The 24,696-nt window shown below is 40.1% G+C and overlaps 1 protein-coding gene across 2 annotated transcripts in view; it reads left to right on the forward strand.

Annotated features, from left to right (window-relative positions):
• The window catches only part of mid2 (midline 2), a 124,438-nt gene that overhangs the window by 14,566 nt on the left and 85,176 nt on the right, over nt 1-24,696 (forward strand). The window contains exon 2 of one of the 2 annotated variants that reach the window (XM_079351588.1): nt 14,431-14,549. The gene's annotated coding sequence lies outside the window, so the exon portion shown is untranslated. The remainder of the gene's footprint in view (nt 1-14,430; nt 14,550-24,696) is intronic. The other variant, XM_079351587.1, reaches the window with a different exon arrangement.

Here is a 24,696-nt window from a genome sequence, read left to right on the forward strand (position 1 = left end):
GAAAAAAAAAACCCCACATCTTACAATCAGGCTGTAAAGTGTCAAAATGCGTCATTGGTGACCTCACTGAGTTGATCAAAGCTCACCTGGTCAGAATCATTACTTGGGTAGTTTATGTTTTTATTAGTATTCACAACAGGTTTTATCAAAATCCCACTGGACAAATCAGCAGAGTCCTTTATATGACTCTATAATGAGATTTTTTGCCTTTATATCAATGTTACCAGTGCTTCAACATGGACACAATATCAACAAAAGAGTGGAGAGGAACGTACTGGTGAAGAGAAATACATAATGAAGCGGTGTCATTACGCTCCTGGATATAGTACAGTACTGGTGTCATGCATACGGTTTTGTGCCGGTATCAGGATGTAAACATCAACACTCTCTCTTGCTCGCTGGAGGTGAATTTTCCTGATGAATTCTCATATCAGCTCACCTAACCCTTACACAGAAATGTAACTAGGCACAATTTAAAAAATAAAAAAATAGATAAAAAAAACGAGTAAACTCGGAGGGGAAATTCAGTTTGCGTTCACACATGCGCCTCGAAAGTCTCAGTAATCCAAACTGCACTTGAAACAGTTTTGTTTTGCCTGTAGCTGACCCGTTCTCAAACAAAGCTAACAGATCAATCCCTGAGGCAGCTCTATTAGCTTTAAACAAGCACCTGATTATCAGCTCCTGTGTTTACCCACACTAATTAGAGCACTTCACAGTCAAGAGAGTCATCTGCCAGTGTGTGTGGACGGATGATGGCTGTTCAGCCCACAACAAAGACCACTGGAAGTGACACAACGACAACGAAACAGCATATCAGCTTCTAGCAGAAGACAGAAAAATCTAGCAGAACATTATCTGTTATTTATTTCAGTCAGTGGCCACTCTAAAGAATACTGTCGACTCAGATAACTAAGAGGGAGGCTTGTTGGCAAAGTGATTTGTAAAGTCTCATACTGATCATCATTAGAAGAGAGCTTGAGGCAGTTGAACTCTTCGAGGTGTCTTGAGAGTAAAGCTGCCAGCACAGCAGTATTTTAAAGATGAGAAGGAAAACGGCCTTGGAGAGAAACCATGACATATAGAAACTCCAACCATTCTAGCAGGAAATGAATAAAGCATATGGGCAAGCTTCAATTTGAAAGTAGAGTTTCTGCATGGTGTCGACGCCGTAGCTGTCGCGGTCGTCGTGGACCCCTCCCCTACGCAGTGGCCCTAGACGCACCTCCAAAAAATCCTGACTACACGTTGCGTCGACCTGCAAGGACTGTGATTGGTCCGCTCAGAACGTTATTTCCGGCAGTTACTTTTCCGGTCACAGCGGAAATATTAAAAGGCTGTATACTGTGAAGAAAATCGGCCCATTGACATTGGAAAGAAGCAAAACTGTGTTTTTTATCCAGCTTCCTCAGTGAGCTAATGAGTGTGTTAAATTCACCCATTTTCAGCCTTGTTTGGTTTAGTTGTCGGAGAGACCACCTCCGCAAACGTCTCCTTAGTCGCCACTGCCCCCTAGCAGCTTGGCGGTGAATTGCAGAGCAACGCGTTCCCTAGACGCAGAACTATGAATAGTCGACGACGGCGTTGGGTCTGAGCCGAAGGCACGGCGTCGACGCAGAAGTATAAACCAGGTTTTATTCTTAACATGAAAAATTACTAAATCTTTTTGTTTTATTTGTTCTTTAGGGAAAGCATGACAAATTCATGTAAATACTCGGAGCAAGCAGGTTATTTAAGTTCAAGTTCTTTCTCAGCTTTTATAATGCATAAAGTTGCTCTCGTTGAGGACAGTCTGATCAATAGTACTATCATGAACTAATCCCTCCTAAATCCAGACACAAGAGGATCAAGATTAGACCCTCTGACTCGATCGTACTGTCTTCTATTCAGGGAAAATAGCTATTCATTGTCACAAAAAGTATTAAGACCATTCTGTGAAGATGTAACTAAAACTCAATCACAGATCAAAATACATTGTTTTATTTTACCTATTTAGACTTGTAAGGACCAGTAGTCTTCTGTAGACAAAGTTTTAATTTTATGTGTAGCACAGGAATGATTCGGTTATATGCACTGTTCTCAGGTTCTTATATTACTTCTAACTAAACAGAGTCTCATATTGCCTGTGGGACTTGGTGTACTGCCCTTGATTACAGAAACATAATCATGGTTTCATGGCACCCCAGAGGCATTGTGTCACAGAAAATCCTCCACAATATGGCTGAAACACAAAGTAAGCCAGAACCATTAAACCTGCAGAGGAGCTCTATTGTCCCATTGCGTGATGTGAAAGCCTGGTCAAACTCATCGGTATTAATGAGAAGTAATGGCTTCAACATTTTGAACATGTTAGTCTGGGACACAGGCATGTGGAGGCTTACAGCCCAATCTGAGCCACTGCTGTGGAAGAAACAGGCCTTCAGGGGGAAATGAATGAGAACAAGCCCTTGGATTCTTTTATCCATTCTGAAGCCGAGACACAATTTAGTCTCCCACTTCGAGCATTTAACTCAAAGTGGGCAGATGGTTCTGGAGATGTTTCTATGCATACAAGGTAGCACTTTTGAAGAAGCGTCAGCACTTGAATGAAATATTAATTTCCCATTCTGATACACCCTTTTCAGCAAGTCTCCATGGCTTTGGTTTTTGCTTATGTCCATTTGGTTTCGCTTTCTTTAGATGGATAGAAAAGACTCTTTTGTACGTTCTGATACATCAAGGAATGTGTCTGTGTGTGCATACATCCACCGCATGCTCGTGCAAATACAAGAGGGCTTTGACATACATATTTGTAAGCACCACTTAAACGAGCAGTAGTTATAGATGTAACCACTTTCAGAAAAAGACCCTTTGATTTATGATGTAGGATCTCCTGCTCTGGGTGTTTGGCTGCTCCCCTTATGCAGCTAGGAAGGACAGTCCATTTATTCATGCCCGTTCCCTGAGCCACAGCAGCCTGGCTCCCCAACGCTCCCTCAAAGACCATGAACAAAGGACATATGCTGTCACAAGAGGGCAAAGAAGAAGGAAAAAAAATGTGTATGTGACAGGACATTAAACGTGAATAGTACAGAGACTGCATACATCTATTTGAATGGTTCTTATGTGTTAGTGTCCTTTTATTTGTCATGTGCATATGTGGCATCCCCTGACTCAAGGGGAATACCCACAAGATACTGTGCCAGCTTTGTCAGTGAAACTTTGTTCTGCACAAAGGGCCTGTTTCATGAACATCTCTTTAGAAACTTCTGCATCAAAAACACAACTGGGTGGGTAATGGGCTGCATTGTGACAGACTTGCTCTGGGCTCTTTGTCCTTGGTTCGTCTCATGGGAACCAGGTACTGTTGTGACTTGTGAGGCTCGTGTTTCCGATGTCAGTCATATCATCATGCATAATCCCACATTGCGAACAGTACTGCATATGTGTGAAGTCATTGCAGGGCATTTTAGATTCAGTTTTAATTACCGCATGTCCCAAAGGGGAATCAGTCCTGACGCTTCAGCCGAAGCTTTCTCCACTTCAATACATACTCTCATGTACTCCCAGGCAACTCTTTATATCTCTTTGTTGAACGAGCCATTGTAGTACTAACCTCTCACTTCAGGAGCAACAGGAGTACATCACAAAATGAATATATGTACTGCATTGTTTGTTCTCAGAGCCCACCCACTTAAAGAGGACAGACATTTCCTCCAGTTTATGTAAACTAGGATGATGGCATTTGCAATGACTTTATACTGTAGTTAGGGGCATGCTGCTCCCTATAGGGTTCTTTGCACATTGCCAGGTCAAGATGGGATATTTACACCCCTTGTGATGCCTTCTCTGCATGTGTACTAATGTAATTCTGCCCCTGAAAGAGAGGAGGGTACAAAAAGGCACAAGAGGGGCAAGACAGTGGGGATGTTTAAAGTTGGAGCCGGACATGCTAAGCAGCGCTGTGTGTTTGCTCCCACTGCCTGTTGATGATCATGCCTCTGGCTCTTCTTTAATGTTGTAATGCGATGTGACATAACACACTGGAACACCAATATTATGCTGTTTTGACTTCAAGGTATGGGACAAAAGCGTAGTGACAGCTGAGCTTTGTTTTGTCTCTGATGTGGAATTTCATTCTGAAATGGGCTTATGTTACGAAGAGAGATGAAGCAAGATTCCAACCTTGACTGAAGGCATTGTTAAATGAATTGTATTTTCTCTTGAAATCCTGAGAGGAAAAAAAAAACTTTTTTCATTTGTACGGAAAGAATATCAATCACTTATTCATCAAAATATCACAATATTCACGGTGAACTGGGAAACCTGTTCAGTTCTCGTAGGAGAACTGCATTCAAATATTTCTGCCTGAAACCACCATCTATCTAGAACCACTTTGTAACTGGTAGATTTAAAATTACCAACAGGTTGAAAATAGCTTCACCTTACATTTGAAAGGCAATGCTATATTCCATCTTCCAAGTTTTGAGTTAATATACTGAATTCCTCATGTTTTTCATTTTGTTGAATTGAATTTGGGTTTGCACTTTGGTATTTGATGGTCCTCTTTATCTGGGCTGTGTTGGAATGTTAATTATAAACCCCAAATTACTCATGATTCATTATAGTTCAGAACTATAATCCTTTTTTACTGTCATAAAGTTTACTCACATTGTACATTAAATCATCCAAAGAATTGTGACGTGTATCTTTGTTATTGTGTACTTAAGCAGACACACTCTCTCTCTCTTTTTGTGTCAGGGATTAGCAGAAGCTTTTCCCAAACCCTGTCACGTCTTCTTTCTGCTTGCATGTACTCACCACTCCGCCTTCCTCTCCACATCCAGCACCGGGCTCCATGCCTTATTCTGCCCCTTCACAGGCTGCGTGCCCGTGGATAAAGGGAGAAAATTACACTGAAATGAGCCTGAAAACACGCTCAAACACCTCTCCACAAAGCTAGCCATCTGTGGCGCCCTCTCCTCTTCAATTCTCTTTTTTTGTCTCCCTTGTGCGGTTTTTGTAACACCACACTGAGTGTATTTTAATGTGTGCCACTCGTTTTCCTTGAGGTTTGAGAAAGTCATTTGAATGGCCGTCATGAACTGAAAGAAAGTGCAGAACATGTTCATGTAGCACCCCAACAAGTAAGTGTAAATTGGAGGGTTTTTCAAGGACGCAGAGAACAGCATTCATATTCATGCATGGTGATCAAATGTAACGATTACCCGTAGGATTATGGCAGCAGCAGAAGCTGCAACGTTTTCTCTCGCTCCCGGTTTTTTAGAATCCTGTTTTTAGAACACTCATTTCTTGGCTGTGCAGGGCCGTAGTTTGAACATCAAAGCCGGAGCGACAGTGGGTTTTGGCTTAGAAATGTAGCATGAGCTGATATTTTATAGTGCACTGCTCATCTTGCCTGACTCATAAATCTGTGTTCTATAATCACTGCCCTTTTTGATTTTGAGAGATCACAAAAAAAACCAACATTTTATCATACATTTTATAGGATGTTGAACAAACTGTGATGGCATGTTTTTTTGCATTTAATAAACAGCATGTTTTCACACAAGAAGCTATTTACAGCATCACAAATTGAACATCAATAGCAATAGCAAGTACACAAATTAAAGCAGTACTTTACTTCACTTTATTGGTGAGACTGAACTGTATTGCGCTTTCAATGATTGATAAAACAGACGAAGACAAGCTGATGATGCATTATTTATTGATTTTGCCTTTGTTCACTGAGCCTGTCTTCATTGCCTCTTCCTCTGTGAAGAAACAGTCGATGCCTTACTTCGCAACAGCAACAAATCAATGGCAAGTCTGCCTGATCAAAGAGTGGGACACATCCCGAACACAACATCAGGCTATGTATAAAATATTTAGATCACAAAAGGAAGACAGTAGAGCTAAACCGGAGCTGCAGGAAGAACTGCAGAAGGAAGAAGATGAGCCACCTTCTCCTGCCCGTGGTGTGCGTGAGCTCTCATTTACTGAAATGTTTCATTTTTTCTCTTTCCCATAAAGCAGTCTTGGCCCAAATCTGACTTATTTTTAAGTAGCACACTAATATTGGAGTTTTTCAGAAGACGAGAAACAAGTGATTTGCTTTTATGCACAGAGCTTGGTTTGCACATAGAAAAGAAGGCTATTAGATGATAAGAAGCGTATTAAAAATGTAACAGGAGTGATCCAATGTTAGCGTGTTGCATTCATGCTGTTTTAATCTGTGATGAGATACAGTTCACTAGAGCTGTTCGCTACTGAGGAAATAAAAATGAATCAATTTCAACTTGCACCACATGCAATAGACATTGCTAGTCTAAAAGATGGAGTGGTATCAATAGTTTTGTTAGCATTTCATCTATTTTAACTTTCTAAGAGGAAGAACAACTATGTTCCGCTTGTCAATGTAAATGATAGCACATTGATAAGCTGTGCTTAATTTTAATGAAAAGTAGCTCTACAGCTCAGCAGCTAATATTACACAGCTCCTCCCAGTGGTAACGGACTGTATGAGCTTTGGCTTAATGATTATCTAACACAGAGACTAAAAGATGCCGATCCAGCTGGGTTACCTGCTAAATAAAACAGGCTAACCCAGCAAGATAACCTGATGAATATGCAGTTTAACCATGCTAGGCATGGACGTTACACCTGGAGTGCATTTCTACTGTTTCCTGGTGATTAGAGTTTGGTTTCAAGAAGGAAGCTTGAGACTCAATTTCTGAGAGTTTGAAAAAAAAAAAAAAACTATTTTATAGCATGCTCCTTAAATTCTCCCACTGTGACTACACTGCAGTGATAGAAAGGTAGAAGGCTGAGGTTGGAGTCGGGACGTTTTGTAAAAAAGCATCAAGGTCAATATTAATGAAAATGATGAATGTCGACTCCAAGTATTTGAACAGGAAAAGTCAGTATATGCTAGCTTTTGGTAGATAATTGATATACACTTTTATGAACTGATGCCTCATTCAGACACTGTTGGAGAAAAATCCTCTCTGGGAAAATGATACCCTGATGAGTTTGTGCAGGTAGAAAAATAACAGCTGCTTGGTAGAAATCCATTGTTGCAGTGTTTGTGTTTGGTTTAACAACAGAAATGTGCCCATTCTGCAGCAGTGATACAACAACACCCCGTTTGTGCAGCTTGTTTAGGCTTTTGTTTATTCCAAGGAAGTCCTCTGCATCAGTCTGACGCATCAGATTCTGATAAGATCTGTCACAAGGATTATTATCTCATTGTTGATGGAGGTGGAGTCAAACATGTGCCAGTGCTGTAATTTTCCAAGAGGCCCTGTGATGTAGGTACACTGTTTGAGAGGCTGACACTGAAAAGATTTATGACTTTTACAGCTGGTTTAGCATTAAAGCTGCTCTCCCAAGCAACCTCTCAAGGTCAAACTGCTTGAATACAGAATGAAAAATATGTCGGAGGATTTACTCATCAGTATTACAAATGTGTCCACAGTAAGCTAAACTGGGTCCAGTGATCTACACATTCATCCAGGCTGTCTTTATTTGTCATACAGTATGTCATACTTGATGACTTTGTCAGGGCACACTGCTGCTAAAAGATCATCATAGAAGCTGTGCTGGTTATTAGCTTAGCAGCCAGGCTAAAGATGGCCCAGTCATCAAAAGGATCCTGCTGCTGTGTTGCTGAATTCAGCAATGCTCACAGATTTTGAGCCTGACTTTGAGCCAACTCTGTAAAGTTGGAGGTTCTTAGTCAAAAGGTGAGCACCTTCCTCGGAGTACAGATGCTACAGAAAGCCTTGGAGCTGATAATTAAAAGTGCATCCAACTGAGGAGGAAAAGTCGACAGTTATTAAGGTGAGAGGTTCAGCCTTTTTTGAAAACTCATGCAGGGACTGAGACCTGGACATTGCCGGAGCCCCATTACAGAACAGGTTAGTTATGAGCCACAAGAGCACACCATACAGGCCAAGTTCATTAAATCACTGAGTGCCTCTCATTAATTCTACAGAGCAGAACTCTGAATGTAATTTACTGAAATGTCAAACCGACGTTTCAGGTGTGACTACAGCTCACTTGTACTTGTACAATGCCATATTTTGAAACAAACGCACATTGTTCATACTGTTCATACTACTCTTTAATACACATAATAGATAAACTCTGATAAACTTGTATTAAGTTTCTAAGACTATAAGGCTCAGAAGACTTGTAATTCTGTTTGTAAATGATAAATCAATGTACCTAATTTCACAACGTTGCATCTTGTTAAAAAAAATGGACCCACATAGCCTTCACTATGTGAGAGTATTGAAGTGCCTAGTCAAGACAGAAGGCTGTATTTTGCTATTTAAATGAATGCCTTTGTCTGCATACAGTTATGTGATGAAATAAAAGCTTAACTGGAAGTCACAATATACTCATGCAAACAGATTAAATACAGGGCAGTTATTTGTGGATGTTGTTTACTCTACTTTTAGTAGTTTCAGGATGTGTTTATGGTCGTTTTTGTGATTTCTTTTAAAAAGAAAAACTTCTCCAGATGGAAAGGCCAGATTTTGGACAAAAACAGCACCTTCGGGATTTAAAAAGAAGCTTTGCTCTCGCTGGGAAAAAAAATATGTTGTGGTTGACGTACAATGTTTGTATTGTGCTGTGAGTGAGGTCATACCAGGAAACAAGACAAGGATGTGTGACTTTCCCTGGTGATACAAAGTGGCCTCTGTATGTTGTGGTGTAGCTGATAATGAGCATGGATGTGTGTGTTGTGTGTGCGGAGCTAATTCTGGAAAATGCAACCAACGCCCTTTCTCATAAAACGGTTGCCCCAAGACAGAAAAGTGTGTGTCACAAAAGTTATCACAAGACGTATTCTGGCTTAAACCTATGACATCATGCCAAACAAAAGATAAAGAAGAAGAAACATTTTTTTCCTTGTTTTTCTTTTGATCTTTGCAGAACTATTTAATGGCACGAAGTAGTTATGATGTTGGTGAACCCAGAAAACAATTAATTCTAGTGCTTATCTAGAAAAATATTGATAGTTTGTGTCTTAATCTGTTCTCTTGCATCAACGCAGTGACAGTTAATTTATTTTCTTTATGTGAAAATGAATGAGTTGACCGTGCATAGTGACAGCCTCCATTCAGGCAGGATAATTAAATAAAGTGAGCCTGTCATCACTCTTGTCCTTTGCATTTTATTTGAGCCAAACAGTGTCAGCCAGGTTCAAAACTCATTAGCCTGTGTGCTTTGCACAACTGACATTATCTGTGTGAAATCCTCCCTTTTGTCATATTAGAAGGTGATTCACAATGGGCTAGAAAACAAAGCAGTTTAAATTGGATCAAGATGAATGAGGTGTTGATCCAATATTTAATGTTGTTTTTTCAAGTAGTTAGTGGGTTAGAGACCAAGTGATCCCAGCTTCTAGACGTAACAGAAAGATGTTCGAAAAACTGAAAGACAGCTAATGTCTGTTTCCTAGCCAACAGTAAAGGACTGTGGTTGTGCTAGGCGGATCCCATCGACCAACTCCAGGAAACTGTGGTTGTGAGTCGGGGAAAAGAACTCTTAAGTTTTGAGCTTACTGTCCTTAATTAACTTATTGTAGAACTTTATATATAAATCCAATCCAGACTTGAGCAGTACCTTCATTCAAATATTGGCAGTCTCGGGGAGGAGTCGTTTTGAAAGTTTCTCTCTTGAACAAGACTTAACTTTGCTGCCAGTCACACATGGTTGGCTTTCTTTTCTTCACGATTATCACTGGCTTATTTAGGGAAAATGATTCCTTTTAATGACATCAATTTAGAGTTTTGCTGTAAGATTTGCCTCTGCCAGACTGCCAGCGAAGTTGAATAAGTAATCCAAAAACCAAAATGTAATGTCATTTTTTTTTAGTTAAATAATTATTACACTCATCATCACGAGGCCACTGTTGGGGCACCAGTGGCCTCGTGGTTAGTTTGTGCCTCCCATATATAGAAGCCGTTGTCATACAAGCAGCCAGTCTCACCTGTGGCTCCTCTCCTGAATGTCATTCCTCTCTCTCTCTCTCTCTCTCTCTCTCTCTCTCTCTCTCTCTCTCTCTCTCTCTCTCTCCCTGACTTTCCACTGTCCTGTGTATCTAATAAAGGCATTAAAGGCCCCAAAATAAAAAAAAGTCTAAACCTTGTATGACCTTTACTATGCATTTAACAATCCCTTCTGTTTTTTTTTTTTATACTTGTTCACTGGTTGATGACAAACTTGTTTCCAAGTTCCATGCCGTATGGGGCGGCTGTGGCTCAGTTGGTAGAGTCGTTGTCTCTCAAACCAGAAAGTTGAGGTTTTGATCGATCCCCAGCTCCTGCGAGCAACATGTCAGATGTGTCCTTGGGTGTGTATGCGGGTCGATGCTCCTGTGGTTAACCGCTCGGTGCGTCTCTTTGGGGATAAATAAAGTTTAAAAAAAGTATTTGAGAGCACCCTTACCAGTCCCATTTACACAATAGTTTTCTGATCCTGGATTTTACTGCCACAACTGTACTCAATTCAGGTAAATCTAAATATTTGACTTAAAGGAGTTTTCGTTGACTGAAACATTGGGAGAAAAAACCTCCACCTTTTCATGTAATTAACTACAATGTAGATTTCACCAGTCAATTGTTTGTTTACTGTGCTTAGCGCATTTGGAGATGACTTTGTCCTTCATTGGATGTTTTGTTATGTGTGTACTAGAAAAATAGGGCCTAAGGACATTCCTGTTGGAGCTGGGTATGTATTCTCAATAATAGGACATGCAGGTTTTTAGTGAGTGTCTTTGTGATCTTCAGGACAACATCTCAAAGCACAGTCGCTGTTCTGGTTCTTTGCAGATGATATTTGTATGCAAGCTCCTGATTTTTGGGGTTAACCTTCAAGCCTACAGTATGGTCATGGGTTTTAAACATTGACCATAAGACAGGGATTTAACAAGCTGACATAAGAAGCTTCCTCTCAAGTTCCCTAAGAGTAGCAGACTCCAGAGCTCAGAGTGGTGCAACTGCTCCTTCCAATTGAAAGAAGTTAGTTTAGGTGGTTTGGGTTTCTGGTGAAGACCCCTCCTGGGAACTTTTTGGAAGTTTTCTTGGCACGTCCAACCGCTTAGAGATCCTAGAGCATTACTCGAACATGCCTGAGGAATTATATATCTCATTTGAATTAAGATAGTATAAGACTCCCTCAGGAGGAGCTGCAAGATGATTCTGGGAAGAGAAATGTCTGGTCTACTCTCCTAATTTGCTGACATGGAAAGAAATGTATGAATGGATTGAAACCACCAGTCTGTAATACATTCTAAAAGTAACTTGGTCATCATATAAAGTACTGTAGAGGTATAGAATTGTGGGTTTCTCTTAATTCAGTTCCATCCTGTGCTGAACCAACCAGTTTAGCTTGTGTCCAGTTCGGACATGGCAGTGTTTGAGCAGATTGAACATGACTATTCTCCAGCTTCTTTAGATTGACTGTGAACAAGTGACTTACGTCAATGATCACTTGAGGAACATGCTGAAAGATCTAGAATCATGAAACACGGGACGTGATGGAAAACTGTCCATTGTGCCAATGGGTGGTAAAGACATAAGGTTTGCATTAATGTTAAGAGTGTTGTGGGAGCTGTAGCTCAGATGTGAGGAAGATTTACATTTTGGGACACATCATCAGTAGTGTACCTTTTTAAATCAGGGGGTGTTTCGGATTTCAACACCAAGAGAGGCGAGATGGATCAGTCAGGCAAACATTAAGTCAAGTCGAATCAAGTTTATTGGTGTAGCACATTTACGACAGCTTCAGTTGACAAAAGTGCTTTACAGGCATACAAACAGCTACTTACCTAGACTAAAAATAGTCAGCGACTCAAATCATAAGAAACAACCATTCTAATAAATAAACCAAGTCATGGACTTGGACCCATAGGATAGAGTCAGGGACTCTTAAGGAAAGGGTCAGGGGCCTATAAGACAGAGTCAGGGACTCTTAAGTCCCACATTTATGTCAGTAAGTATTCCTGTAACAGGTTAAATAAAGCAGAACCTTTAATTGTCTTCAAATGACAAGTTAGTAAACATTTTCATCATACACTGCCTATCATTTCTTGGTGGTGTATGTCTGGTGAAAACTTTTACAAAAAATGTCAACTAATAAAAACAATGCAATACCAAAATCACATGGTGCTGTGTGCTGGAACTGTTTGCAGCGTTGAAAAACATGTAGTGTATGTCTAATACATGTCATCGGTGCGTGGCCTCAGTTTTTAGGAAATGACTCATTTTCTTCGAGCATTTGCTTATACAGATTACAGCTCAAATAGACAATGCTCAGCTGTCATTATTAAGCAGTGGCAGATGGTAAATGTATGCTGGTATTAACGCTAATCCCAATTATCAACTGATTCTAACATCTAGTGTAAAACATAAATAAGTGTATTTGTATTCAGAGGCAATGATTGATGAATGTAAGGACGGTTATCTTGATTGTAGACCTCTTAAAATGCAATACAGTTAAATTTTTCATTCTAATGAACATAGAGCCTCTTGAGAGTGGTAGTAGATTTATTACTTTCTCTTTATCTCTGAAATCAGTTCAAGGCTTGTCTTTCTGACAACCTCACTACACAAGGTTATATGCTTTCTATTGAGCAATTACCACACAATGCATTTAGGTTGTTGCCCCTCTTTGTCTTTGTCTTTGTTGACAAGCCTGTTCTGTTCTCATAGTCTTTTTTTTTGTATTGCCTAATTATGTCAGAGAGACATAGAGACAATGATGATGGACTACAAAGGAGGGGAGATTGGCAACAGGCAAGCGACTGTAGTGTGTTCATAATTACTGTGGATTTGTAAGCACACCTCATGTGGATAAATAGATATGCTAAATAATGAGCTGTCTTGGAAATTAAACAATGTTTTCGGAGTGATTTGTATCCATGATTCATTCAGTGTGCAGCAAATAGACCCTAATTGAAAAATGTGAATTAAGTGATCACTCAATTGTGTTCATTTTATTATTCGAAAAGCTTCATATTCTGCTTCTCATCTTTTCAGGGACACAGAAACCACAAAATCAGGTCATTGAGTTGGTTTCGTAAAAAAGGCTATCAAACTGTAAGAGGAAATAATTAATGTCAAATAATATACACAAACATTTATATACCAGCATCAAATAGCCAAAGTATTGTTAAAATGTTCTTCATTGTTAGTGATAACTACAAACCCTGATTCTCCAGGTATAGGTTATTTACAGTCTGGAGGCACTCTTCATACAGCTGCTCAACACAGTCTGCCTTTGACAAGTCTTCCTCTCTGTCAGTTGTTGGTGACTCACTGCAATCCCTGCTGAACCAGTTGGGAACAATAGCTCATTAGGAACCAAGTGACGGGCCATGTGTTCTGTTTTTCTCAAATTATTTCACTTTGACGAAAAAGTAAACTGCACCTGGCTGGCCCTTGAGTAAACAATGCACTGATTGTCCATAATGGAGCTTCTTCTTCTGTCTGCCTACTTTCTCCTCTGATGGGCTTTCTTCTGTTGTTGTACCGAAGCCTTGCTGAGGCATGATTTCACTTCAAATGCTGTTACTCCTGATACAAAATCTGAGCAATTTTATAAAACATTGAAATATTTACCTTGAGTTTTTTGAAAATGGTGTTTTAAAGGATTCTTCTCAATTGATGTCTGAATTGATTGTTATCATGAAATGTTGGTTTCTTCTCTTTTTTTTTTTTTGGTTGGTTCCAGAATGTTCACCATTTCTAAAGATACATAAGCAGGCTTTTATATTGATCCCAGAACACCAGTTCAAACCATTAGTGGAAAGTGACAGTGACAGGGTTTGTTTACCTGCATCGTCCAATTGAGGCAAGGGGACATGCAGTATGTGCACACAGACACACACAGACACACACACACACACACACACACACACACACATCTATGTCTCGATAAAAGAAATCTAATAAATTTATTCAAGTTCCAGATAGTTTTATCTGTTTATCAAACAAAACAAGATAAATACTGACATCTCTTTATGACATACAGATCAAACATCTTCTGACGAACAGTTATTCATGCAAACCCCAATTCAGGACTGTATATTATTACGCCAAGTTTGTGAGTATTTGTGACACATTGTTCTTCATTCCACCAGTGAATCTGTCCTTTATTGTTGCTAATCATTGCGCCATCCGCAGCCTGCTGTGAAATAATGGTCTGCTTTATATTCAAACATGGGTCTTCATGGTAGGCTGACTTGTTTTCTCATTATCACCCCCTTCCTTTTCAATTTGGGTTCATCATGACTTGTCTGACTTTTAACACGTTTTCTCCTTTTTCTTTTATTTGTTGCTTTCCTATCTCTCCCTGTCTCTCTCTCTCTCTCTCTCTCTCTCTCTCTCTCTCTCTCTCTCTCTCTCTCTCTCTCTCTCTCTTGTCTCTTTGTCTCAGCTCTCTCTGTCTCTCTCTCCTCAACTCTCTAGGTCACGCTCTCTCCGTCTCGCTCACCAGCCTGTTGTCGTCCATAGTGGTGCCGCTCAGTGCTTACTAGGCTGCCTCCAAGCCCACAGGTAAGTCCCCTCCCCCATCCTCTTCTTCCTCCCCTTCCTCCACTTCATGCTCTATTTTTAACTCCACTCTGCAGGATCCTGATTCTCCCAGTATAACCCCATCTCACATCTCTGTCAGCACCTCTTTGCCTATTTGGCCAAGTGGGAGACCGTTGACCAAAATGTTTTGAATAATTCATACCTAAGCTAGCTTTTCTGTTTTGGTTGAAAAAAGCATTCTTACAATAAGTGAATGACGTTGTGAAATCTTTATTTTGAAACAGAATCAGATGACCTATCCTCTTTTTCCAAATCACAGCCAACATCACCCAAACTCCACACTCAACAGTGGTGGATGTTAGCAAAGTGTGGAATCAGAGAACGCAAGATTGCCATCTAAAAAATATTGAAGTAGTCAATGACATGAAATACACATTCCTATTGTATTCAAGCCACAGTTAGCTGCCAGCATTCAAATACATTGTTAGAACCGGATGCCAATATGTTCCTAAAACTATGAATGCAATGCTAGCTAACGGCTTTGTAGCATTAAGGCCATTAACTTCCCTCTCCCTCTGATAATATTTGGCTCATATGAAGCTGCACAGCTATCTCAACCCCTCTGCTGAGCAGGGACATAATGCACTTGGATTGTATGGCTGAAGTCCACAGCCATGTCAGCCTCTTGGCTTTTAAGACTGCTTGACTGAGTGTACTGTATATCCTTCTGACTGGGGCTTGGAGAACTTAACCTCCTCCAGTGGATGAGGCTCTTAAAAGCTCCCTATATTTGTGTGGAAAGATAACACTGACATACACGTTGCATGTGCACTTTGATTTGCACTCCCTTCACGACAAAGACTAGTTTATAATGCAATGAATTGTAAGCATACCCTAATAGCAAGACTTTTCCTTGCATCGTTCATTTTGAGAAAGACAATATTCCATTTTCCAAAAGTGGGTCAAAAGATTTTTATTGCAGAGACTCACTTTATTCCCCAGGCAGACACAACGTCTCATTAGCATGTTGCAGCTTACAGATGCAGCTCTACGAGTTTTCAGGTGGTACGAGGTATATTGACTTGTGTCTCATCCCATTAGACGGGATCTTTAATAGACATAATGTTAGTTCATTCATTCAACATTGATTCTAATTGATATGCTTTCTATTGAACAGTTGTCTCCCTAAGGCTTGAAAGGCTTAATGGAGGGCTTCAAGTGCAAAAGAAAAACCCATCTATATTTCTTAAGAACAAGGGGTTTGGTTCCCATGGTTACAATGTTTGTTTTTGATGGGTTGCATTTACTTCTAATATGAACTTGATCAAGGTTGTTTTTGATACAAAGACGAGGGAGGAGGAAAGAGCGAAAACAGAAAGCCTAGATTGAGGCTCACTTAAAAGCCTTTGAATACAGACTTGTGCTTTTGGCAAGCATTGTTGTTTTTTTAATGATGGTCTCTTAGAGAAAGATTACACTTTAAACACACTGACTTAGAAGATGCGTTTCCATTTGTCTGTTATTTTTCTTTTCTTTTTTTTGTATTTTGTCAGCCTTTTGTCAGCCTTAAACACACCTTCTGTCTCGATAATGATCCTCGTCTGTGTGCTCAGACCTGGCGTTTTCGACTCACAACCTGCCCTGCGGCATTCCTCTCTAATTTTCCCATGCAGAACCCTCACAGGTATACATAAAGTTGTGAGAGAATCCATTTGTCAAACCCGCAGTCCTTCACGGCTATAGACAGGCCCTGTCGATGGGAGGCTTTTGAGTTATTACCAGCCTTACCAAAAGTAGCATGTGGCCTGTTTTTAGTGAGGGTTTAACACACAAAAGCACTCAGAAATACAGACACGCATTAACTTTCTTCTCTCTCTGCTGGCCTCCTGTCGAGGCCCATCATACACTCTTCAAGTGCTCAGTCTTTGCCTGTCAAGGAAACGCTCTTGGCAGCAGATGCAATAGGCCAAGTGGCATGCTAAGATAAAGTAGTCAGTAATACTGCCAAAGTTGTGATGCTCTATGCAGCATGGAGTCTCGCCTTTGATGAAGGAAAGGCAATCGTTTCACGCTTTTGCATAATGTTTAAAGTCCTTACACATTCAACAACTGCTCGGCTGGAACTTTTCATGCAAGACTATTTTTTATTTTTTTTTGCAATGTTTAGATGAGAACAACAGAAATTTCACTTAAAGGAATAATTAGGCACATTTTCTCTGATTTCTCTGTTGGACATATTTGAGGTGAAAGCAGGAGCACCATGTCTCTGTATCAGCAGGAGCTTTGTAAATTGGCTCTACTTCATGAGCCACAAGAGTCTCTCCATCTCTCATCTTCTGCCCCACTTCTGCTCCCCACTCCTCTGCTCTCTATCTTTCCTCCGTCTGATCTCTGTCTCTCACTCATGTTCATTTACTCCCTATTTTTGGGGGGCTGGGGGTGGAAAAACCATAAATAGATTATTAATAAAAAGGGCCTTTTTTTCTTTCTTTTTTTTTGCTCATTTTCCTTTTCCCTGCTCATAGCAATTTTATAACCCTTCCTGTTCTCTTGTCTCATCCCGCCTACCTCCCTCCTCTGGTGGATGCTTATGACAGCAGAGCCACCCTGCAGTCTGCCTTGGCCAGGTAGAGCATGAGATGAAAGGTTTTCAACCAGAGCTCTCGTTCAAAGAAGCCTTCTGCTGCATCCCTTCTCTCTGTGGGCCCTGGTGTGTCCCTGCCAGGCAGAGGGAGAGAAGAAGGGCAAAGGAAGGAGAGAAGGAGGGTAGTAAATGGAGAACAGAGATTGAGATTTTGAGGTCTCGCTCCAGATCTGGAAGTTGCACCTGTTTTTTGTTTTTTTGTAGACGATAGACACTCTTAATATCCAGGTGAGTGCATCCAGGGGAAGTGCTTTCACTGCGCTTCCAGTTTGAAGCTCCTCTCATACATCTTAACTCAGTCTGGAGGCCGCCATGGGACATGAAGAGGTTTTTGAAAGGGTTTCTGACACATTTCCATCCAAAACATGTCAGGAAGGTCTGAGCTCAGACCAGGAGACAACAGCTGTCGCCTTCAACAAAATCCAGTGAACTCACTTCCTTCAGGGGGATTTAAAAATGCTCGTCAAGTTTCAATGCCCAAAGAACACAAGATTCATACATCATATATTATGTCTAGATTTCGTTCCAAATTTGCAACTATAGTTGTAATTTTCTCTTTATTATATCGATACATAGAGTTCAAAAAGCAGATAAGTTTCAACATTGAAAAAACATGTTCTACCAAGAAAACCCAACCTGGAGTTGGCCAAATCATAGAGTCTTGCCTTTGGATACATTTTTTCATTATAATTTTTTTAAACATACAAATGGGACGAGCTGATATCCTACTAGAAATTATATTTGCTTTCCACACAGGAAATGTATCCTGCCAACGCTCCTCTATATTGCAGAGCTCCAGATTTAGCATTTCATTTGACAAAATAGTCTGCTGCCTCAGCCTCTAAACTGTTATACAAGCTGTTACTAGACCAAATCAAAACACAGCAAGTCCAAACAGACGCTTAGTATCTGCTTTCCCAAAATTCATGGCTTTTGAATATTTGAAAACTTTAAGTGTGCAATAGATATTTCACTTGTTAGGATATAATCATCTTTCTGTAAGATAACCATCCTTGATAGCGTTTTCCTCTGTGATTTGGAAGGAGGACATGCTGGCTCTGTGGTATACTGACATAAATCTCATCAGAAGACAAGCTAGATAATGCACTGTAGGTCTGTGAGTGGAGAGATTTAGCCTCTGGATGCTGCAGTGACAGGAGCTACTGAGGGGAGGCAGGGCGGGAAGGGCGGGCAGTAAAACAACTGACAGTCAGTCATTACGAAAGACGCAGGTGGGCAAAAAATCAATCATGCCGAGACGGGCCTGGACTCTGACAGATGCCTGACGTGTGCCTGATGAAGAGCTCTGCTGTTGGTCTGAGTGATGAGAAGGAAGAGAGGAGAAGGGGAAGAGGAGAGAGGGAATCAGAGATGAACTGGACGATAGGAGAAAGATCTGCAGAGGAGATGGAAAGACAGTAATGAACTCCTGAATCGGGGCATCAGCAGTAAAGAAGCAAAGGTGGCGAGCTACTGTATGTTAATGCATAGAAATGAGAAAAAGAAACGAGTCAGTGGTCAGCATTTTACAGAGTAAAAGATTAAAAAGGATAAGTAAAGACAAGCAAGGGCATGAGAACAAAGCTCCAGACTTTTTGAGCGTCACCCGAAGCAAGGCTGTCACTGGATGTAGCTACATTCAGCTTAACGGCACTTTAACAAGACAGCGTGCAGGTTTTAGAGCAGGCCCGAGTCTGTGTTTTGACAACACCTTTATAGGCTTTTTCATGGTGTCTGCTCAAACTGTATGAGAAAATATCCCAAGTGTGAAATTCCACTGCTTTATTGGCCTGCACCCAATAACTGGGAGCACTTTATTTAATTTTTTATTTTGTCAATTTTCTCCTCATTTAATAATAGAAAAAGGGATATCAAGGTACATTTTCTACGCTGGGGTAATGTCTGGGTTTTAAATGTGCTTTTAAAGGTCAGCCACAGTCCAATGAGATTCTTTTAAACAAGCTCTGCTGCTGTAACTGTTTGAAGTGAATAGACTGGGATCAAAAGGGATCGATTGTATCACAGTGCTTTGTCTGCAAAACATGACCTCTATTAGCCAGACCTTATCAAATATTAAGGGAAGTTTTGATTTCCAGGGGGAGCTGTCACAGAGCTCCAGCCCCCCCCCCAAAAAAAAAAAAAAAAAAAAAAAATCTGTCTGGTTGCAAATTGGCTGGACGTAAATGTCCATGAATGACATTAAATCTAACAAACTTCAGAAAGGCTGTGGTGAGCCATATATCCGTAATACATATTTATTATAAGTGCTACCATTTTTACTTTTAGAATTCGAAACTATAAAGTGTTATCAATCGCTCTACTTACCAGCGTTGTCAGTTTCAAATAGCTTCATTGGACCCTTTTTTTTTGAGGGGATATCTAAGGGGTTAACATGATGAGGAAATGTATCATTGCATTTAAAATACTGATCAGTCAGAGGGGGAAAAGATGGAACCAAAATAAACACATTTTATCCTTGCTACTTGTACACAGTCCTGTTACTTATAAAAAAACAACATTCTACCAACAGGTTTGTCATTTGGCTCATCAAGACATTCAGACTGACTTTGTTGATCCTTACATTTACCGAGGAGCTGAATTAACCACAGCTTGCTTTAACGTTTCCTCTGTTCTAGAAAGGGTCACACAAGGTACTTGTTGAGTATTTAGAACAGCCAAAAGCAACGTTTTTTAAAATATGATCAGCTTTTCACACAAGATGCACAAACAGAACTCACTTTCAGTATCATGTGCGTGTCGGGAGAAAACCCAGAATTGGCTGCCATGTCTTTAAAAAAACATGAGGTCAGTTACTTCGAAACCAAGAATTATGAAATTACAGAAAGTGAGCAGGGCATGCAATCAGGGAAGAGTATGAATAATGAATGGAGAGAAAGATTATGAGGGTTTTCATTTGCTCATCCTCTGGGTCTTAAGTATGCATAAATCATCATTTTACTACCACCACTACTGTATAGTACAGTTAATACTTTCTTACCTGCAGTTCTCTTCCTACTGGATAAAATATGAAAATGACTCTGAATTCACTTTGACATGCTAATCCAGCTGTCAGCGTGTAATTCTTGGCTCAAGCCGTGTTTCTAAAATGTACATTTATGGGTAGAACCTTGGGCGTTGCTTCTCAAAATGACTTTTTCTCCCAACCACACAGTAATTGTCCACATGTCTTTACGGTAGTCTTACATTCTAACTTGTGATTTATGATGTATTATTATAATTGATCTGATAATGTATCCAAGATATGACTTCTCTATTTAAATGCTGTAGATAGTTTTTCATAGTGCCACCCCTCTGCTTATGAGTGCTCCAAAGCTTTTATTGCATATGTTTCCTGCTCCATACTATCACTTAATCTCTCCTTAACTCTGCTCTATAGGGCACTCATTCTATTTTTTGATGCATCTTGTAAATCCATCTTTCCCTCCCTGCTACTTACTTGTTGTTGGTCCTCTTCCTCTTTTCTATTAATTATGATCAGAAGCCCATTAGGACGAGGGAGTAATAGACTAGGCCTGAGCATGTTTACTCTTTCTGCTTTACACTGAGCTCTCTCTGTCTTTCTCTCTGCCTGACCCATATTTTGTAGATATGCCTCCTCCGTCTTTTTGCATATTCTGTCTCCTGTCTTCCTCTCGGGCTCGCTATCTCTCCTGCTTCTGTCGGCTGCTTTTTGCTTCAGTGGCTGTGTGGCTATTTACACGCTTTGTTCACAATCCATCAGTAATGTTATCCACTATACACCAACAAGGCTTTAATTCCAACACTGCACTGTCAGATATGATTATGTCAGCTCAGCTGATGGTCTCATACATAATCCGTCAATCTCATTGTTTTTTATTGTTCTGCATTTGACTGCTGTTGTAATGCATTGTGTGTTATGCAATGAACATTCACTTGGGATTTATGTTTTTGTCTGTGCTCCAAAACTGTCCCCAGAGCAGCCTGCCTTTGTGTCAGTTGATTGCTTGAGAAACAGAGAACCCCTCATATTCACATCGACACAGTAATCACACAGGGAGAAAATCAGGTTAATGTTACAACTAATGTGCAAGTTGCCAGACTGAAACAAATCCTGCAGAGCAGAGGGTCATTACAACAGGGGAAAATTAAATGACAAGTTCTTATAGCAGGAGTGTTTTATTGATCTACTGTGATAGAGATAAGAACAGTGAGCTAGTTTACACACTCCAGTAACACTGAATTAATTCTTTGGTACAAAGGAGGTACTTATTTTTTTCATTTTATATTTACTGCTATATTGGTATATATTTGTATTTTTTTATTGAAGTTAAATAACCTCACATTTGTCAATATATTTATTTTTTAAAGGTTTATTTGTTTGGCTTTTTTTCTTTATTTTATTTTAGAGATAGGACATTGGATAGACTTAGGAATCGTGGGGAGAGAGCGACAGGAAAGGAGCCACAGGTCGGAGCCAACCTGTGCCACACGCTTGGATGACTGTGCCTCCGTACATGGGGCATGCATACTAACCACTAGGCTACCGGTGCCACAGACAATGTCAGATTGTAGCGAGAAAAATGTTCATTATAAAACTTCTTAATGTCAAATCTTTGTGGAACTCATGTTAATAAAATGCATTTTAATAGTTTTGTAAGAAACACTGTCCTACAAAGAGCCTGTAAAACAAAGGTAGTTTCAGCTTCTGCTTTCACTCAGTTTACCATCTACTATTTTCATCTGTTCAACAAAGGAAATCAGCAATCCGGTCTAAATGTTCAAATCATAATGTGAAGTAAGAGGTCTGTAAACTTTCTTGGCTTGAATTAAATACATTTGTGATGTTCTAATAAACTCCCACATCTTGTCCCCTCTGAAGTCTGGTTCAAACATTAATGGATTTCTTTTAAATGCATTAGCTTTACACTACTGTTTCTGTGAGCCTTTTTAAATCCACCTCTGCAGTTCATTAGGGAAATGTAAAGTAAGATACATAACATAAATGGGTCAGTGACATACACAGAGTAATGGAGCTGTAGTGTGGCTCTCACTGACTGAGAAGAACCAGTGTGTGTGTGTGTGTGTGTGTGTGTGTGTGTGTGTGTGTGTGTGTGTGTGTGTGTGTGTGTGTGTGTGTGTGTGTGTGTGTGTGTGTGTGTGTGTGTGTGTGTGTGTGTGTGTGTGTGTGTGTGTGTGTGTGTGTGTGTGTGTGTGTGTGTGTGTGTGTGTGTGTGTGTGTGTGTGTGTGTGTGTGTGTGTGTGTGTGTGTCTCTCTCTCCATGCTTGGCTGTATTTCAAACTAATGCACACGTCTCCCAGAAACAAAGCAGCCTTCTTACTGTGACACAGCATGGTCTTTTCATTCTACTTATGCTTGCTACAAAGTAAATCACAGCTCAACTTGTTGCTTCATTAGATGAAAATATTAAATAAATAAATAATTCTTTATGTGATCCTATAGAGAGCAGCAACAGCTGATGGTGTGCTGTGTGTTTCCAGTACAAGTGGGCAGCCACATAAACAGAAAACAAAACAACAACATTACATCATTCAATTGAAAATTAAAGCTTAATTTTCTCTCAACTTTCTTTGAAAAGTTTCAGAATTGCGTGTCAATATAAAGACCCACGAGATGATGTTACATGGAGCATTGTTGTCCTCAAACACTGAGTTGGCTGACAGAGAGAGTGCGTGGTGTTGGATGTGTTGCTGTTGTGTTGTAGAACCTGGAATTTTGTTTTTCATACTTCTAACAGTGGAATCTCTGTCATCCTTTTCTATTTACATTTTATAACTTCTCTGTAATTACTGTAGTGTTTTTCTTCTTCTTCGTTTAATTCTTCGCTGAATGTTGATGCATTATGATTGTAGAATGTTTTTCGAGTACATTCACAACATACAATCAAATATTCATAGACATTTTTCTCCCAAAGATGGACTTTTTGTGTCAAGTTTCTTTGTCAAACTTTCGACTTTATGTTAGAAAAAATTATTTTGCAGTAATATAGTCAGTTAATCTTAATGAGGTGCTCTGAGGCTGCATAATGACTCAGGTTTCTTTAATGTCCCAGTTTTATGTAACATTAGCGGCTTAATTGGAAATGCAACTATAACAAATAGTGAAAATGGGAATTAGAGTTGGCCTAGTATTGCCCTTGCCCTTGTCTTCTGACCACTTAAGGCACTTTAACACCTGATCACAGCACATTCACACTGATGCTGCTTTGTAAAGCTCTGGACTGCCCGTCAATTCAATTGTACTTCAATTCACACACCGCCGCTGAAGCAGGGGGAGAAATTGAGCGGGGGGTTAGTGATGAACATAAAGATACATTAATGTGTCTGCAGGAGGAGGGGATCAAACCCCCAACCTTTTTGGTGCAAGATGACCTACTCCACCGAAGACCTCCACTGAACCACAGCTGTTCCCAATCGTGAATATCCATTTAAAAAAAAAAAAAAATACAAATAGGCAGCAAAGGTGAAATACATTTCAGAGGATCTTCTTCACTGGATATATTGAGTTCTTTTAACTAACATCTTATCATTGCTTGTTTTAAGTCTGAGCTTACATCACAAACAGTTTTGTTTGACACATTGCCATGTCAAGGTGAGATAATAAAGCTCCTGGTACTGTACTCCTCGTCTACAACGCGTAATGCACAAAGGCTGAATGGTGAGGCAAGGTTGTTCCACCTGTGATCTGCCATCATAGGTTGTAACGGAGGCATGATGGGAAAAAGATGACGGTTGTGGATCAGCGCTGTGTACATTGTGAGTTTATGCCTAGTTTATGACGTTGTTTCAGACACAGTGTTTACGTAATGATGGCAGAACTTTATTGCAGTGCAACCAAAATGAAGTCCATCTACATTACTTTTCGAAGAGGGTGTGAACAGGTAAAAGTATACTTTTTATGTAAATTTTTTTGTCCCATTTTTCTTATCTTTCTGCTGATACAAAAGAACAGAGTCATCACTCCCTGGATTTGGCTCTGAGTCCAGAGACAGCCTGTGTTCGGCTCCAGCCTGTCTCTGTCTGGAGCCAGAGGGTGAAGAAGGCATTGGGACAATGATAAGAAAGTCTGGGTATTCCCTCTGCTGAGCACACATATGCACACTTACAGTACACACACATGCCATTCAAAGGACTTTATCGTTACTGGGGTCACCATGTCTTTATTTTGCTCTGCACTGCCAGCTTCAGTCTACTATAGATCTGATCCAGCCACCCATGTGACACAAATCTGACCTGTTCACTGTGTGCATGGTCACACAGTTAGTAACATCCCTTCAATATCTGTGTCAGACTACATCCTGGAGGAAGCACGGCTGTATTGGATTCAGCCATTTGACTTAAAGCAGTATATCTGCCGTAACAGAGCTGACAATTTAAGCCCTTAAAGCTACAGTAGAATGTGTACAGCCATCAAAACATGCAGGTAGGGCAGTATGTTTACGATGACTTCAAAGAGCTTCAGAAATTCTTTAAAGGTAAAAATGGATCAAAATCATTTTTGTCATTGATGACAAAAACGCATTT

This window comes from Symphodus melops, assembly GCF_947650265.1.
Source record: "Symphodus melops genome assembly, chromosome: 9".
NCBI classification, from domain to species: domain Eukaryota; kingdom Metazoa; phylum Chordata; class Actinopteri; order Labriformes; family Labridae; genus Symphodus; species Symphodus melops.